Raw genomic sequence first — 15,386 nt, forward strand, 5'->3', positions numbered from 1 at the left:
ATTGATTAACTAATTTGAGGCAACAAGATTTAGTGTTCCTGCGGATTAGTGTCGAAGGGGTAATTATAGCGAAAGCTCCCATCTCCGAAGAACGTGGCAGCTGCAGCTCTGCACGGGCCAAACCCGCATTAAAAAGCCCACATATTACAGCCCATAGATACAAAAGGTTTTTTGGAACACGTCCCTTTTCAGCTCTGCGTGCTGGGATTGCTCTGGAAAGGTCATTTGGTGCCTTATCAGCATAGACAAAATCCCCTGCCTGTAATGTATGTGTTTATTCTCAAATTAAATATATTAATGTATTATTTGTTCTTAAAATGTCATGGAATAGATAGTGAGCTTAGCCCTCCTGGCAGACCTTTGAAGCTTAAAGAGTAATGTAATAATAGTACATTAATCCATAGGCCATTCCGTCATCTCCCTGCGGAGGCCCCAGACTCCAGTACCTGCTGCACATGGCTGGGTTTGCTGCCCGCGATCGTAGGAGTCCCTGTCTTTAACAATGAGAGGCTTGATGGAGGGGGCTAGGCTGAAGCTAAGGAAAGACATGGCCCCTTTATTATTTCAGCAGAACAATCCAGCTGCGGACTTGAAAACAGGCAATGGCCTATATGCCCCAGGTTTAAAAAGAATTTCAGGGAAATTGGAGAGTGGGACTAAAAGCAATGCACCTCTTTTTTTTTCTGCTGATCTCCTCTGGCCAGATTTTCATAGGAAATGGTGTTTCTGACCATGTCTGAATGTGTGGTGTGATCCTAGCTTAGGGGTCTGGTGATCACCCCAGTAGTGGTGAGTGCAACCCCAGTCTTCACAGGTACTCACAGTGCCTAGATGGGGCCCTAAGGCAGTAGGTGCTGCCAGTTGCTCAGATTTAGGAGCTGTAAGTGGAAAGGAGAGTAGAGGAAAAGACCTTTAACTCTCACATCTGCTCTGGCAAAAAAAAAAAATCTGTTAAAGTGTTATTTAAGCAATTTTACTTCCCTCCTTGGCCCACTCTGCTCCTCTTAGTTCTGGGTTTTGTGGCCCTGGTTCTGTTGGACATTGGACTGGATTCCAGCTGTAAGCCAGTTGCTAAGTAATCCCAGCCTGGTATCTCTCTTCCTGTATCGGCCTCCAACTCTGACCTTGAACCCTTGCCTGTGTTTCATGAGTGCTCCAGGCTGAATGCTGGTCCACTGCCTCCCTTACTCTTCTGGGTGAGCTGTCAGCCTTCTCTATACCAAGTAGTTGAGCGTTGTAGATAGGGTTCCCCAGAGACTAACTCTGAGAAGTGGGGCTCTCTGGACACTGTCTCTGAAAGTGTGTGTTTATTAGGTGGTGATCTCTGGACACAACCCTGTGAGGAAGCAAGGAAGACAGACTTGGAGAGAGGGAAAATCTGGTCCGCAGTTAAGGCTTCAGCCAGTCCTAGAGCTTTGGATCTTAGATGGCCCTTGAGAGTTGTCCCAAACTGAGGCAAGGGGGCCAGGTCATTTTATCCCTCCATTAGCCAATCATTGGCCACCACCCTAGCGAAGGCATAACCTTGGGCCAAGCAGTTCCCTGCTGCCCCCAGTAATTTTAAGTGACTGTGCAGCTGTGAGCTGTCAGCAGCCAGTATTTCCAGCTGCTGAGTCTGAATGCATTGGGTCTGAGGAAAGGCTCTGCCTGAGAGAAGCTTCACAGTATTCACTATCTGTGGCAATCTCCTTAGGTCTCTCTGCACTACACTTTCCTTCCTTTTCTGAGAAATTAACCTACTCTCTATTCTAACCAGTGGTTCCAGCCCTCTGCTGCCCTCTAGTGGCTGCTTATTCAACTACCCTGATGAGAAAGGACCCCTGTAGGTCCACACGGACTGTGTCAAGCAAGTTGGTGACTGCTAAGCTATTCTTACAAGAAAGTTGGCACTAGCAAGATGCTGAACTGTCACTGGCACTTAATAGAGCTTTCTCTCCACTTTTCTCTTCTACTCTGTCTCCCATTAGGCCTTCACTTACTTCAGTTTTGATGGCTTTTGGGTCTTTAAGAGTTTCCTGGTTAAAATAAAATATCCTTGGGACTGTTGGCAACATCATCCATTATTAAATAACTCTTCAGTTGCGTTTGTTGAGAGCAAGGTCTTTCGGGGAATAAAATGTGAGATATGAGAGTAGAGAGGGATTGAATCTAGACATTCACCACTTCAGCCAAGAGCTACCCAAAGTTGATTGGATGACACTCCTTACTCTGCAAACTATAGGGAATATAGTTCCCCAGATTTGAAAGAGCTCAAAGTTTGAGTTACTGTATCTGTCTTCAAGTCCCAACCCTGCCACTTTCCAACTGCGTAGTATTGATTGAATCACTTATCTAAGGATCAGTTTCTGCAACTGTAAAATGTGATAATACCTACCCAACAAGTTGTTTGCAAGAGATTAAATTAAGTACATTTGCAAAGCACTTTGCAAAGCGGTTTGTCATTCAGGAACTAGTGTCTATCAGAGACCAATTTTAAGTCACTTTCTGATGAACCCCACAGAATTTCGAACCTACTGAGTACTTTAAATCCCAACGGGTCACTCCAACTGTTGTCTGGATTCATGTAAGATTCTCCAGTGAGGAAAATGGTTTTTTGACAACAGTGACTAAAGTACATGGAGAACAGGCAGGCATGAAGATACTTGAGTAGAAAGATACAAACTTTACGATAAACCTTGCTATACCATCATACGTTCACCAAGCTGATGCAGAGGCAGGAGGAAATGATTTGGAGAACAGTGCAGTGTTCTACCAGGCTTATGGCAAGTCCAAGAGGAGTGTCAGCCAGAACTGAGACTGGTGCACTAACCATAGGGAAGGCCCACCCACCTCCACAAGTGCTTCCTAACTGGAAGGTAAACTGCATTGTTTTGTTCTGTTTTCTTTCCTCTGTTTTAATGCAAAAGAGATGTGCACAAGAGAACTTAATTGTCAGACTGTTGAAATATATGGAGAGAATGTTTTCGATCAATAATGGCTTTCAAATAGGTGAAGTCAACGATGAAGTTAGGTCCTATGGATTGCGTATCTGGAAGTAGAGTAATTATTGAGAATTTACGAGGATGAACCAAAATCAAAGCATCTTTTAGTTTAAGTATGAACCAAAGTCATGTTTTACCTCTCTACCAGAACGGAGATAGCAAGGAAATAACGTATCTTTCATAAACAATCTTCGAAAGAAATTTTGTTAATTAATTTTTAAACTAACTCTCAAGTGTACGTATGCATGAGTAAACATATACGTCCATATATACATATATACAATATATTACTCCACTTATATTATAGATACACTGAACAGTTAACTGATAGAAAGAAATATTAGGAGCATAGCAAGAATCAGGAGGCAAGTAGAATAATCCCTCCTAAAAACTAAAATACATATCACAAAATCAAGTTTGAAATGTGACTGCCTGATGTCTTACTCAGAATAGATATTAGAAAGTTAGGAAGGAAATAAAATTAAAAACAACAAGAAAAGTAAGAAACTGAGAAATAACGTGTGTGTATGAAATAGTTACGGAAACTCAAAAGGCAAGAAAAGCCATTTAGAGAAGAGAGGAATAGCTTCAAGAGATCCTCGAAAGCATCATTGCTTTACCACTCAGTAAAACAACTGTCCTATTAATGATTTTAAGACAATATGGAAAATTTTAAATATCTTTAGTGCAGAGTACTTTGTTTAGGCAGAAATAAAAATGTGTAATTTAATACGGAATTATATTCATTGAGAATGTTTTGTTTTGTTATTTAAATTTGTGCATAAAAGAGAAAACTTCAGTTGTCATGAAATCTGCACATATAGAACACCTCATTTTCCAAAGCTAACCAGGGGCCAGGCAGCTAATAGAAGCGTGAAGTATGAAGTGTGTATGTGTGTGAGACAGACAGACAGACAGACAGACAGACAGACAGAGAACTAAGGATATTGTACTACTTTTACCAAAGAAATGAAGAAATATCTTATGGCTAGAACTTAGGTGCACTTTTAGAAAGGAAATAAAGGAAAGACTAAATGCTGATATTCACCTGCACCAAGGTCCGCTCTATCGTCATCAAGGTTCTTCTTCACATTCTCAAATATAAGCAGTCACAGGGTAGAGCAGACACAGGAAATGACATTATTTGTCAAGAGACAAGAAGCCTTTTTCATTGAATTCACAGACATCGTGGAGTCAGGCTCCTTGGCTTCGCCTTCCTAGCTATCTTCTAGATTTCAATTTTCTTTTACAGCCAATGGGAAGCTATGTGGGCACATGTCAACTATTTTGAGACAGTGGTGAAAGACACTATTTTAATGGATTATTTCCTTCTTGACACAGACAGAGAGGGGACCACATGAAACAGCAGCGCTTTACTCTCCATCTCAATAACCAAATCTCCTTGCCGTGAAAAGGTCTGGAGAGTATTTGCCCGTTTCGCTGCCTCACCTCCACAGCTGCGGGGATTCCAGGGCCTGAACTAAACTCCACAGAGAAGGCCAACTGGCAAGTGGGGCTCATTTAAAAATAGAGAACAGGGCAGCATTGGAGGGGAAAAAATGATGTTTTCTTTTTTCCCTTTAACAGGCCCTTCTGAACCTAGACTCTGCATAAGAATAGAAACTCCAGGGCAATCTAAATGGAGGTCTACCATCCAAGTCGCCTTGCCAGCCAAGCTTGAAAAAGAGCTGCCTGGAAACAGCCAAGATGGCAGCTCTATAGCTGGCCCTGTGCAAGTGACGGCAGGGAGGTGGGCGAGAGGTCCTTCCCTCCATAACCCTTGTTCATGGAACCATAAAGGTCACAGAGAAAACAGGCTGAGATCCTTTCCTCCTGTTCCTGTAATGGTATTAGCAACGACTCTTTCTTACTCAATCGCACTCCCAAAGGATTTTCAATAAACTTTTTATGTGCCATAACTGTTACATTAAATAAAGCTGAAAGTATTGAGTAAACCGACTGTAAATCACTTTAGATGCCTTGGAATTACATTAAGTGTGAGAATTATGGATCTATTGCTGCTTGCAGAAACAGAGAAACGACAGAGCCAGAGATTTTTATGCTGCCAGCCTTTTGAAGATTTCTTTAATTATTTCTTTATGCTCCACGACAGCCATCTCTTGTAAATGACTTGTTCAGGGGCAAACTCAGGGTAGGGAGGAGAAGGAGGAGCAGTTGGTGTGCAAGAGAAAGAGAAAAGACGTCTTGCCGTGAGGGACACAGAGACAGCCCTGGTTCTTCTCTCCCTTTCAGACTTCATCACTCCAGGCGTCGACTTTTTTTTTTTTTTTTTTCCTTTTCGGGTTTGTACATTTGTAGTTAAATGAAGATGGACGTGATCCAAACAGGGTTCCTCGGGGTGCACAGTCGTGAACATATTCTTTTCCTGGACTTCCAAGACCTTTTCCATTCAAGGCTTACCAGCTGTTATTTCTATGAAGTTACAATCCCTGCTTTTATGGCCTTCATGTTCAGCCGTCTTCCCAAGGCCTCGGCAGGGTCAGATCTGTGTTTTGAAAGGAATTGTCAGACTGCTGAAAGTGGAGGAAGTTTGGAAAGCTTGTTGATAAAAACGGAAACCTTTCAGACTGATGTTCCCCAGCACCCCCTTTGATGTCAAGGCAGGTTTGGTTTTGTTTGGAAAAAAATGTAAGGCTGCTTTCCAACCGGCCCGAGTGGTTTCTCTCAATGACTAGTTCCAGCAACAAAATTATAATCAGGGGCTTGTGACATCAAGGACTATTGCAGTAGTCATCAAAATGATGCTGGGACCTTAGAGGCAACTTCCTTTCAGAAAAAGCAAAGGCTAAAAGGAGGCATGACACCTAGAAGCCAGAGGACACCAGAACATGAAGCTAACCTGCAACCAATTTATATCACTTGCATTGCAAAAAGCCATATTAATATTTTGTGATCTGTTATAAAAAAAATTAACAGACAAAAATCTCTGTTTTAACCAGTCAGTTGATATGTACTTATTAGGGACCAGGCTGTTACATGATCTGGGCTCATAATCTGGCTGGGGAGATAAGACGGCCTCGTGTTAAATAACAGAAAACAGCCTGAGAGGCTACATCTCTAAGTAAGGATTGGGTAATGTAAATCCAATTCCTATAGAAATTTGGGGAGAAAGGTCAGAGGGAGCTGAAGTGTTGGTGCCCTAGTCTGTGCTTAAAGCGCGGCCTGTACTACAGCTTACGGGAAGGGACATTCTGGAGGAAAGGAGAGCAATGGGGAGTGAATGACCACAATGAAGTGAAATCCAGAGAAGGGAGGAGTGAAGGGAACCAATGGGGCCAATAAGGTGGAGTGGCTCGGGGTGGGGGCGGGGGAGGGGGCGGTGCTTTGAACACCAGGCAGATCCTTTCAGCCCAAGGGAGTAAGGTTTCCTACAGCATAAACAACCAAGAAATAAATGTTTGTGTGAACGTCTATGGACAGTCTCACCCCACTGGTCATGTTACCAGTTACACTAGCTTCAGTCAAGAGTTGCATCTGAGCCAACTGGAGGCTGAGGGTGAAACAGAGAGGGCTGAAAAGGGTGAAAAGGGGGGAGGGTAACCTTGACTTTGACACTGATTGATTATATGATATTGAGCAAATTATTTCACCTCTCCTGACCTTGGGCCCTTATCTAGGGGCTAGATGATCTGGAAAGTCATTTCCAACTCTGAATCCTCCCTGTTGGCGATGGCCACTCTGCCTTGTTCGTCCCTAAATAACAGGCCAGAGAGAGGATATCAGAGCCCTCTTCTTTGGCTGTGTCAACAAAGGCCACACTGAGATCTACCAGCAAAATCCATCCATATTGAATCAGAGAAAATGCTTCTTCATTGAAGTTTCTCCCCTCGCTGACCAGCTGGATGTTGAAACTGCTGGATCGCTCAGACCCCCGATTTCCACTTCTGTAAAATGGTGAAGCAGATAATGAATGGAAGTGCCATAAACCGTAAGGAACAGTGATCTCGGTCAGTCATGGTGATGGGGGCAGGAGAGAGGGCGCTTTCATTGAGTACATCCAGTTTATTCTCCAATGCAGTGAGAGGTTAGGCTCAGAAATTGCATTTGCCCTAGAACTTAGCCTGAGGAGCCAGAAAGCCCCCCACCTGGTTCTCTCTGACTATCCCACACTGTGCTCTCAAAAAGTGTAATTGTGAGCTACAAGGTAACTGTTACAGAGGCTTTAGCAGAAAGTGTGGCTGCACGTGTCAACATTTCACTGAACAAATACATGACTAAATAAGTAAGAGCAAATTGATGATGGATACTTAAACAGGATAAATGCTGAATAAGACATCTGACACTGTCACATACCCAGCACCTGAGTTCAGTTTATACGTATGGAGACAAAATATGTGAAAATCCAACAGGCACTAATTGGGACCTACTATGAACCACACACTGAGTCATCTCGGACACAAAAGAGTGAATGAAGCAGGTGGAGCACTCGCCCCATGGGTTTACAACCTAGTGGGAGTGATAACCACGGAATCCTCGTAACATAAATGCAAGCATTTCAGACAATGATGGGCAAGGTGAGGAAGAAAGAGCCCAGTGGGGGAGAGGAGGGTGGTGACAGGGTGGCAGGACAATATAGGACAGGTAGTCAGGCAAAGGCCTTTGGAGGAGGTCACATCTGAACTGAATCTCAGTGCTGAGCAGATAGTGCACCTAATGGTCTCAGTCAGTATTTCTGCCCGCATCTTCTTTTCTAGAAAATCATTCCAAATATTTGTTTTAGTTCTGGTGGCCAGTGGATGCCACATTTAACATATGAATCTTAGCTTAAATAAATCATACAATAATTGTAAGAAGCAAAAACTATTTTTCCCAGGGGAAGCACATCTCTGGGTATCTGCACTTGCCAGCGTGAGGGTCCCCAAACTCCTCAGCTTTCTCGGAGAAGCAGGGCAGGCGGGCAGGCGAGGGAGCCAAGCCCTGCCCCTGCAGGCAGGAAGCCAGGGCAAAAACCATACTTCTCTGAGCCACGTTCTGGTGAGGAAATCGTTAGTGGAAAAAGCTCCCAATGGGAACCCCTTCTGTTTCACTGATCTTGTAAATCGTCTGCATTCAACGTGTCACAGGCATGTCTTACAATACACAAGATAATGCCCAGATTTTGTAGTGCAAAAGCGTATTAACCTTTGTGGACTCTAGCAGGGTTCCCACAAAGAATGTCTGGTAAAAACTGCAGGGCTCATGGTAATTGCTTGCCATGTGGGTAAATGATCCAGAGTTGTGTGAAGATAAGGAGAAATTGCTGAAGGCAAATCACCTGGGTTTTATTATGTTCGCCCTAAAAAATAATTAGCATGGCCTATGAAATCATACTGTGAGGAGCGTGTGGTGCTTTCTCTTTCTTTCTTTTTTTTCCAGAAGGAAACTATAACCTGCCTAGCTTTTCTCTTTACAAAATTTGGAGTGTGTGTACATGTGTGCATGTGTGTGCACACATGCGAGTGTGTGTGTGTGTGTGTGTGTGTGTGTGTGTGTTTCCCAGACAAAGACAAATGAAAATGCTGATGTTAAAATAAATACCATGCACAAAGCGACAAGGGAGACTTGGTATAAATATCATGGACAGCCATTCCCCCACCCTGCCAAGCCAGGGCAAGGCCATCCCACACCACATGTGGGTTCCAGGCTGTGTCCTTGCTCCCAGCCCACTACTCTGCCAGCAGACAGACAACCACACCCAACCTCACATGAACGAGAAAGTATTTCTCAAAACTCCAATTCCTTGCTGACCGGAGTGGAGTCATCAAGCTCATCCAGAAGGCCTGAGGGTCCCACAGGGAGCCACCGCTTTCCACCTCAGTCCCCTTGGGCTGGCCAAGGCCTAGAAGCACCCAGACAGGTCAGCATCCGGCTCAGTTCTCTTGGGAAATAGGCATTGAAGGATTAGAAAATATTTTTAAGCAGTTTTTTCCAGTTAAAAAGAGGACAGAATATGCATACTCTAGACCATACATGTGATTTTATTAACTAAATAGAAATAACATTTCTTAAAGATTCCACCCTCACAGAATTGTTTTTATTTTAAGCAATAGATCATCCCGTAGGTCAGCAGGTTTTGGATCATGAATATGATGAGTAAAAGTCATGTTTTGATTATTTATTCCCTAAAACTCCCGGAAACACAAATCTTAGGAGGAGAGCATGGCGGAGTAGTGTAGAAAGTGTCCCATCTTCGTGTTTTTGCAGAGAAAAAACAGAGCCAAGCTTCATTTCAGCTCAGCAAGAGTGTGAGGCCGGAGAGGCCTGTCTGCATTCCTCAGGGCCACCTCTCTGGGAAAAGAGCACAGCCTCCAAACCAGAAGAACCCAGAGTTGGCCAACCTTGGGAGAGTCCCTTACCACCACTTGGCCTAAGATCCTGAAGCACTAAATGAGAAGTTTGGGCCATGTGGCATAAGGACCTTTATCATTTGTATATAGAGTGCAGGAGCTTACAAAGCCCCTTCACCCACTCCCTCTTACTTGCTTTCTCAAGCTCCCTAGGAGACTGTATTAGTCAGCTCTGGTACCATAACTAGACACCATAGATGGGGTGACTTAAAAACAGAAATGTACTTTCTCACAGCTCTGAAGGCTGGAAGACCAAGATCAAGATGCCAGCAGTTTCGGTCCCTGGTGAGACCTCCCTTCTTGGCTTGTAAATGACCATCTTCTCTGTGTCCTCACATGGCCTTTCCCCTGAGATGGCAGAGAGAGAACAAAAGATCGAGCTCTCTTCCTCTTCCTCTTCCTATAAGACCACCAGCCCTATCAGATTAGGACCCCACCCTTAAGAGCTCACTTAACTTTACCTCCTAAAGGCCTTGTCTCCACGTACAGTCACATTGGGGGTTAGGGTTTCCACATATAAACTGGGGGTTAGGGGGGCACCAATCCATCTATAGCAGAGACTAATGTTGCTATCATTATCTCTATTTGCTAAGTAAGTAAAATTTCAGGGCAGTTACCTGACTCACTGGAGATCAGCCAGCAAGAAGATGGTAAAGCAGGGCCTGGAAGTAAGGACTCCTGGCCCCACACCCCATGCTCAGCTCACCACACACAGTGCTTTGTTGTCGCTCAACAACCACATAATCCTGAGAGGCCTCAAATGATAACAGTTTGGCCACCCTGCCCTTTGGATCAGTGCAAAACAGCCCCAGGTCTCTTGGGTTCCAGTCCCCAGGGCAGCGAGGTGATGAGGGCGACTCAGCACTCACCTCTCAGCTGTCTCCTTCTGGAGCCTCTCCCCTCCTGCTTCCTCCCTGGGCATGATCTGAGCTCTGGAGTTCGCCTTTAAGGCTTGGCGACTCCCTTGCATCACCAAGCAAGAGCCTTTCTTCATGGCCAGGCTGATAATTTATTTAGTTTTGCTAAGTGTTCCCTTATGGGGAAGGGAAATGGGAGAGGGATGAAAAGGAAGATGGGTCGTTGTCTTTGAAAAGCCGACTCATAAATGTTCAGGTACGTTCCTTTTTCTGTCGGCTAAGCAGCTTTCCCAGCCAAAAAAATAATCACACTGCAAGCATCTCCCAGGTCTTGAGAGAGCAGACGTATTTTATCTCTCCTTGGTGACGGCTCTGAGCAGCTAATGCTTTTGCATTTTAAGCTTGAATAGATTTTTGTCCAAGGCAGCTTTAGTTTGTTGCTCCACCTGTAAAGGTCTTTGTAGCCCTGGAAAACAAAAGAAGGCTTCTTCAAGCAAGGTGAAGGCTCCTTCTGTCTCAGGCACTTCACTGGGTGTGGAAGCCATTCTCAATAATCTGCTCCTTCGCCCTTTACCAGCTCCCCTTGCTGACAAGGCTGGACCTATGTCCCAGTACTGACCAGTAAAATGGTAGGGGATGTCTGATAGGGGATTGTAGGAAAGGTAGACTTTCTTAATTAATAAAACTTTATGAGGAGAAAGCCTGTTGCCTGATCCGTACTAACTGCTTTTGAATATTGTTGGGAAGCTTGGCACCACAGCAGCCATCCTGCAACTGTGAGGCACTAAATACAAAAGCAAAAAGAGATGTTCTCAGGATGGCAGAATAGAAAGCAAGAGCATGGATTTTTTTTCTAATGACAAACTTAAACTACTGAATTAACTATGAGGCAGCTGTCTTTGGAACTCCCTGTTAAGTATAACGATAAATGTGTTTGTGTCTTATACCCACTGTTAAATGGGATTCAGGTTACCTGAAGCCAAAAGCATTCCTAATTAATACACTAGACCACAGGATTGATACTATTGCCAGGGAGAATTTACCTCAATCAAAAAAAAAAAATCTCTTTGTATTGACTGTTTTCACGATAAATGTCGTGTTGGTAAGTGCATGAAAGAGAAGCAGAGCTTATATTTTCTGGCCCGTTTTGTGATGACATCTATAAAACTCTTATATGGAATTGTTCTTTGGCATGACATCATCAGCTTACCTTGATGGGTACTATGAGGGAATTCACTATGACATTCATCACCACATCCACTATAGAGCTGTGGCTGAGGATGTTATGTCACAGTGTCTTCTGCATGAGGATTCCAGCGTAAATCTGTTTCTGGTTTTAGTGATAGGACCAGTCACTCCATTACCAGGCTTAAGGATGTGATTTACTGAGCCTCGAGTCATTGAACTAACTTCACCATTCTCCTGTTGGGCTACAGCTGAAACTCTTGAAGAGAAAACATCTAAATTATTTTCCCAAGAGCCACCTTTTGCTGAGTGTGAGTGACACCCTGCTCTTAAGTCTGGACTGAGAACCTTCAGCTCACTTCATCCCAGAGGTGGCCATGTGGGAGCAGCTTCAGTGGTGGTGATTTGAATTAAAGTGACACCGTGCCAACAAGAAGGATGCTGACTGCCCAAGTCAGGGGGAGCAGGCAGAGGAAAGCTGCTTAGTGACAGAACACATAGAGATCCTCACTGTACTCAGATGACAGCTAGGTGATGAGAAGCTGATCAGACTCAGAACAAATAGACACCAGAACACTTTCATGCTGAGACGAAGTCTAGTAACTCCTCTTGCTGGGTCTGGCTCCAAAGAAATAGTTTACCTGTGACTCATTTGAATAACAGTAATGCTTTATTTGACACTAATATTTCCTTTGTGATTTGCATCAGGTTCACCATAGGGTACATGGAAGAATTGGAGACTTTCTGTGCTTTAGAAGTATAAGAGCCCATTCATCTGACAGATAAGAAAACCGAACCAAAATAGAAAAGTGACAAAAGAGTCTGTGGGTGGCATTCGAACCTAGTTTCTGACTCCTAATCCAGTACACTTTCTACTAGAGGACTAGACTGAAGAGTCTCACTTGAGATGAGTTCAAGAAGCGGGAATATCCTGAATCTTATTTCTACTCACTTCTCCATGCCAGGGGCTTCAGACAGTGAAGGGCACTTTCCCTCTAGGGAGTGAAAGGTCTTTCTCCTCTGACTTCCAGGCTCCCTAATGTCCTGGTTTTCAGCAGTCCTGACTCTGTTGATCTCAAAAACACTTTTACTATATTGTCCCTGTTTTGTCCCATTGCTTTCTCCATGTGTTATGTAAAGGTCATGGAGATTGATAAAAATCACAAGGTATTGTATCTACAAGAATATATTCCTATGTAGGGATGGGAAGGTAACTTGATGACAAAGACAGTTTTTGCAAATACTACAAGGACTCTGCTTTCAGAACAAATAAATGTTGCTGGAAGCAGCTTACGCAGAGACAAATTTTTTTATGCAATCAGTAATCCTCATGGTAATCACTGTAATAAGAGCAATGTGTTTCCCTATATATTATTTATTAAATATTAATATAAGGAACACTGAATAAGTAATCTGAATCAGGCCTCAGCCCCTTTATTAGAGACCTGGGCCCTGTGGCCTCTTTCCTGCAATACACAGTATCTCTTTCTCCCAAATCTTCTATTGTAAATAATGGTACCGACATTCTCCCAGCTACACGTGCCAAAAGCCTGGGAGTTATTTTTTGTCTCTCCTTTTCCTTCATTTCTTCTACCAAGCCTTCAATTATACCTTCTAAATCTTTCTTAAATGTCATCCTTTCTCTTCATTCCTATACCACCAGCCTATTTCAGGTGTTCACCAACTCCCATCCTGGACCATTGCAGGTACATCCTACTAGTCTCCCTGCTTCCTGGTGTATCCCCGCTTCCCTTCTCATATAATGTCTCTATTTGAAAAGCTTTTAGTGGCTTCACATCAACTATGAAACCACTGACTCCCAAATGTTTCCACTAAGATGCATTGAAGACAGAGGAGAGTATACAAGTTACCCCAGATAGAGGTACACTCCATTTTGAGAAGCATGACACAAATTTTAGACTGACATTTTAAAAATGGTACTCAAAAGGAAGCTTTCTTTCTAGACAGCGTGGGTTCGAATCTAATACAAAGTGTGAACATGAAGATATTATATTACATATTTCTCTGAGAGGAGCTTTAGAATTAACACCATGGCAAGTATAATAAACAAATATTGTAGAGTTAATAAATAAATAAGAGATATCCCTACAACATCTTGAGAGTGTGAAGTTCTATAACTTCATGTTAGTGAATGAATAATGAGGGTACAGTAAGATGGATATTTTATATACTGCTGAAAAAAGCATACATTTTTGCAAAGCATTTGGTAATATATATTAAAGAGATCAAAAGATGTATAACTTATTCTTGGTGTAAATATTTTTAAGAAAGTCTCTTAAGGAAATCAGATAAGAGCACAATTGTTTATGTGCACAAGATGTTCATCATAGCATTATTTATAGTAGCATAGCATGATTTATATTGATTTAACGATTTAAATTCCCCAAATAAGGAACTGTTTAAATGAACTGTTACATGTGTGAGATAGATTATTATTCCACTATTACAATGTTTCTTAAGAATATTTAATGACATGGGAAAATACAAAGCATCAAAGAGGAGACTGCTGTCTACTCAGCAGAAGAAAAACTGCACTGTATACACAGACATTGAAAAAGCTACAAGGAAATATACCAAAATGTTAACAATTATTATTTCTGTATGAAGAAATTGTTTTTTCTTACTCTTTTCCACAATAAAATGTATTTTACTTTCAAAACCAAAAAACGAAATTGTTTTTTAATACCAAAAAAAAAGAATGACTATGGAAATTTGGCTTTAATAAGAAAATCTAGAACCAGAAATGCGAAATACAGGACTATGGCTTTCGCAGGCTCCGGGCCTCCAATAGGGCCTTTCGCAATGTTCAGCTCTCAGGGCTCTGAGGCACCATCCCACGTTGGTCACTTAGGAGTGACAGTGTACTTACTTCCAGGGCTACCTGTTCTCTTTGAGACAGCCTAATATGTGCCTCATCTGTTTGTCTGTCCTTTTACGATTTGCCTATTTGTAGGAAAAGACATGTTCATTTAGGTTTTCTTGGGTTCAGATCCAAGATAGTCAACACATTTTGACACCTCTACTAAGCACTATCCCAGTCACTTGGGAAACCCTTGGAGAAAGGATACATGTCTGGCCTCCAGGAGTTAAAGTACTGTAGAAAGCCAGACCAGGCTGGAATCCTTGGTGACACAAAGTTTGGCAACTCAACACTCAGGTTTTGGAATGAAAATGCTCAGATATGAATCTCAGTTTTATCATTGCTGGCTGTCTAACCTTGGACAATTGGCTGAATTCTCTAAATCTCAGTCTCCCCGTAAGTCATATGAGTTAAAAACAGTGCTGACCTGATAAGACTGTGGGTACGACTAAGAGAGAGGCTCGTATAGGCGTTCGTTTTGTCTTCTTGATTCTATCTGATCTCCCTAATTCAAATGAATGTGTTGTATTAGGTACCTAGAACACATCCCCCTTTTGTTTCCCAGTTCTTGTCATTGATTGAAGTCTTGTGTAGAGGAACTAATGTTTATTGAGTGGCTGCTTTTTGCCAGGCACTGTTAGAAGTTCACGACTGTCGTGCAGACAGACCATGTTGTATTATACGTGTATATTCAGTAATTACGATGGCTGCTATCGTAGCAACTCAAAAATCTCAGTGGCTTCACAAATATTTAAATTTATTTTCTATTCACATTACAAGAGTTCAGTGGAAAGTTTTCCTTGTGGTCATCTAGGGATCCATTGCCTTCTATTTTGTGGTTCTGTCATCTTGTAAGACCTCCCCAAAGTCCTCCACTGGGACCTCTGCATTCAGTCAGCCAACAACTGAGGAAATAATGGAGGAGGGACAGCATCGCTTTACCCTCTGGCCTGAAGGAAGGGTTGTACATTTTCATGCACATTCTGCTGGTCAGAACCCAGTCACATAAACCCTCCTTGCCATGAGGGAACGCTGGGAACCACCATCTTCCTGTGAGCCCAGGAAGAAGAAGAATATGAGTGCCATTCCGGCCAGGCACTGCCATACCTCTCTACCCACTAAATGGCATTCTCTG

Source organism: Pteropus vampyrus, unplaced genomic scaffold (genome assembly GCF_000151845.1).
Source record: "Pteropus vampyrus isolate Shadow unplaced genomic scaffold, Pvam_2.0 Scaffold8, whole genome shotgun sequence".
Taxonomy (NCBI): Eukaryota; Metazoa; Chordata; class Mammalia; order Chiroptera; family Pteropodidae; genus Pteropus; species Pteropus vampyrus.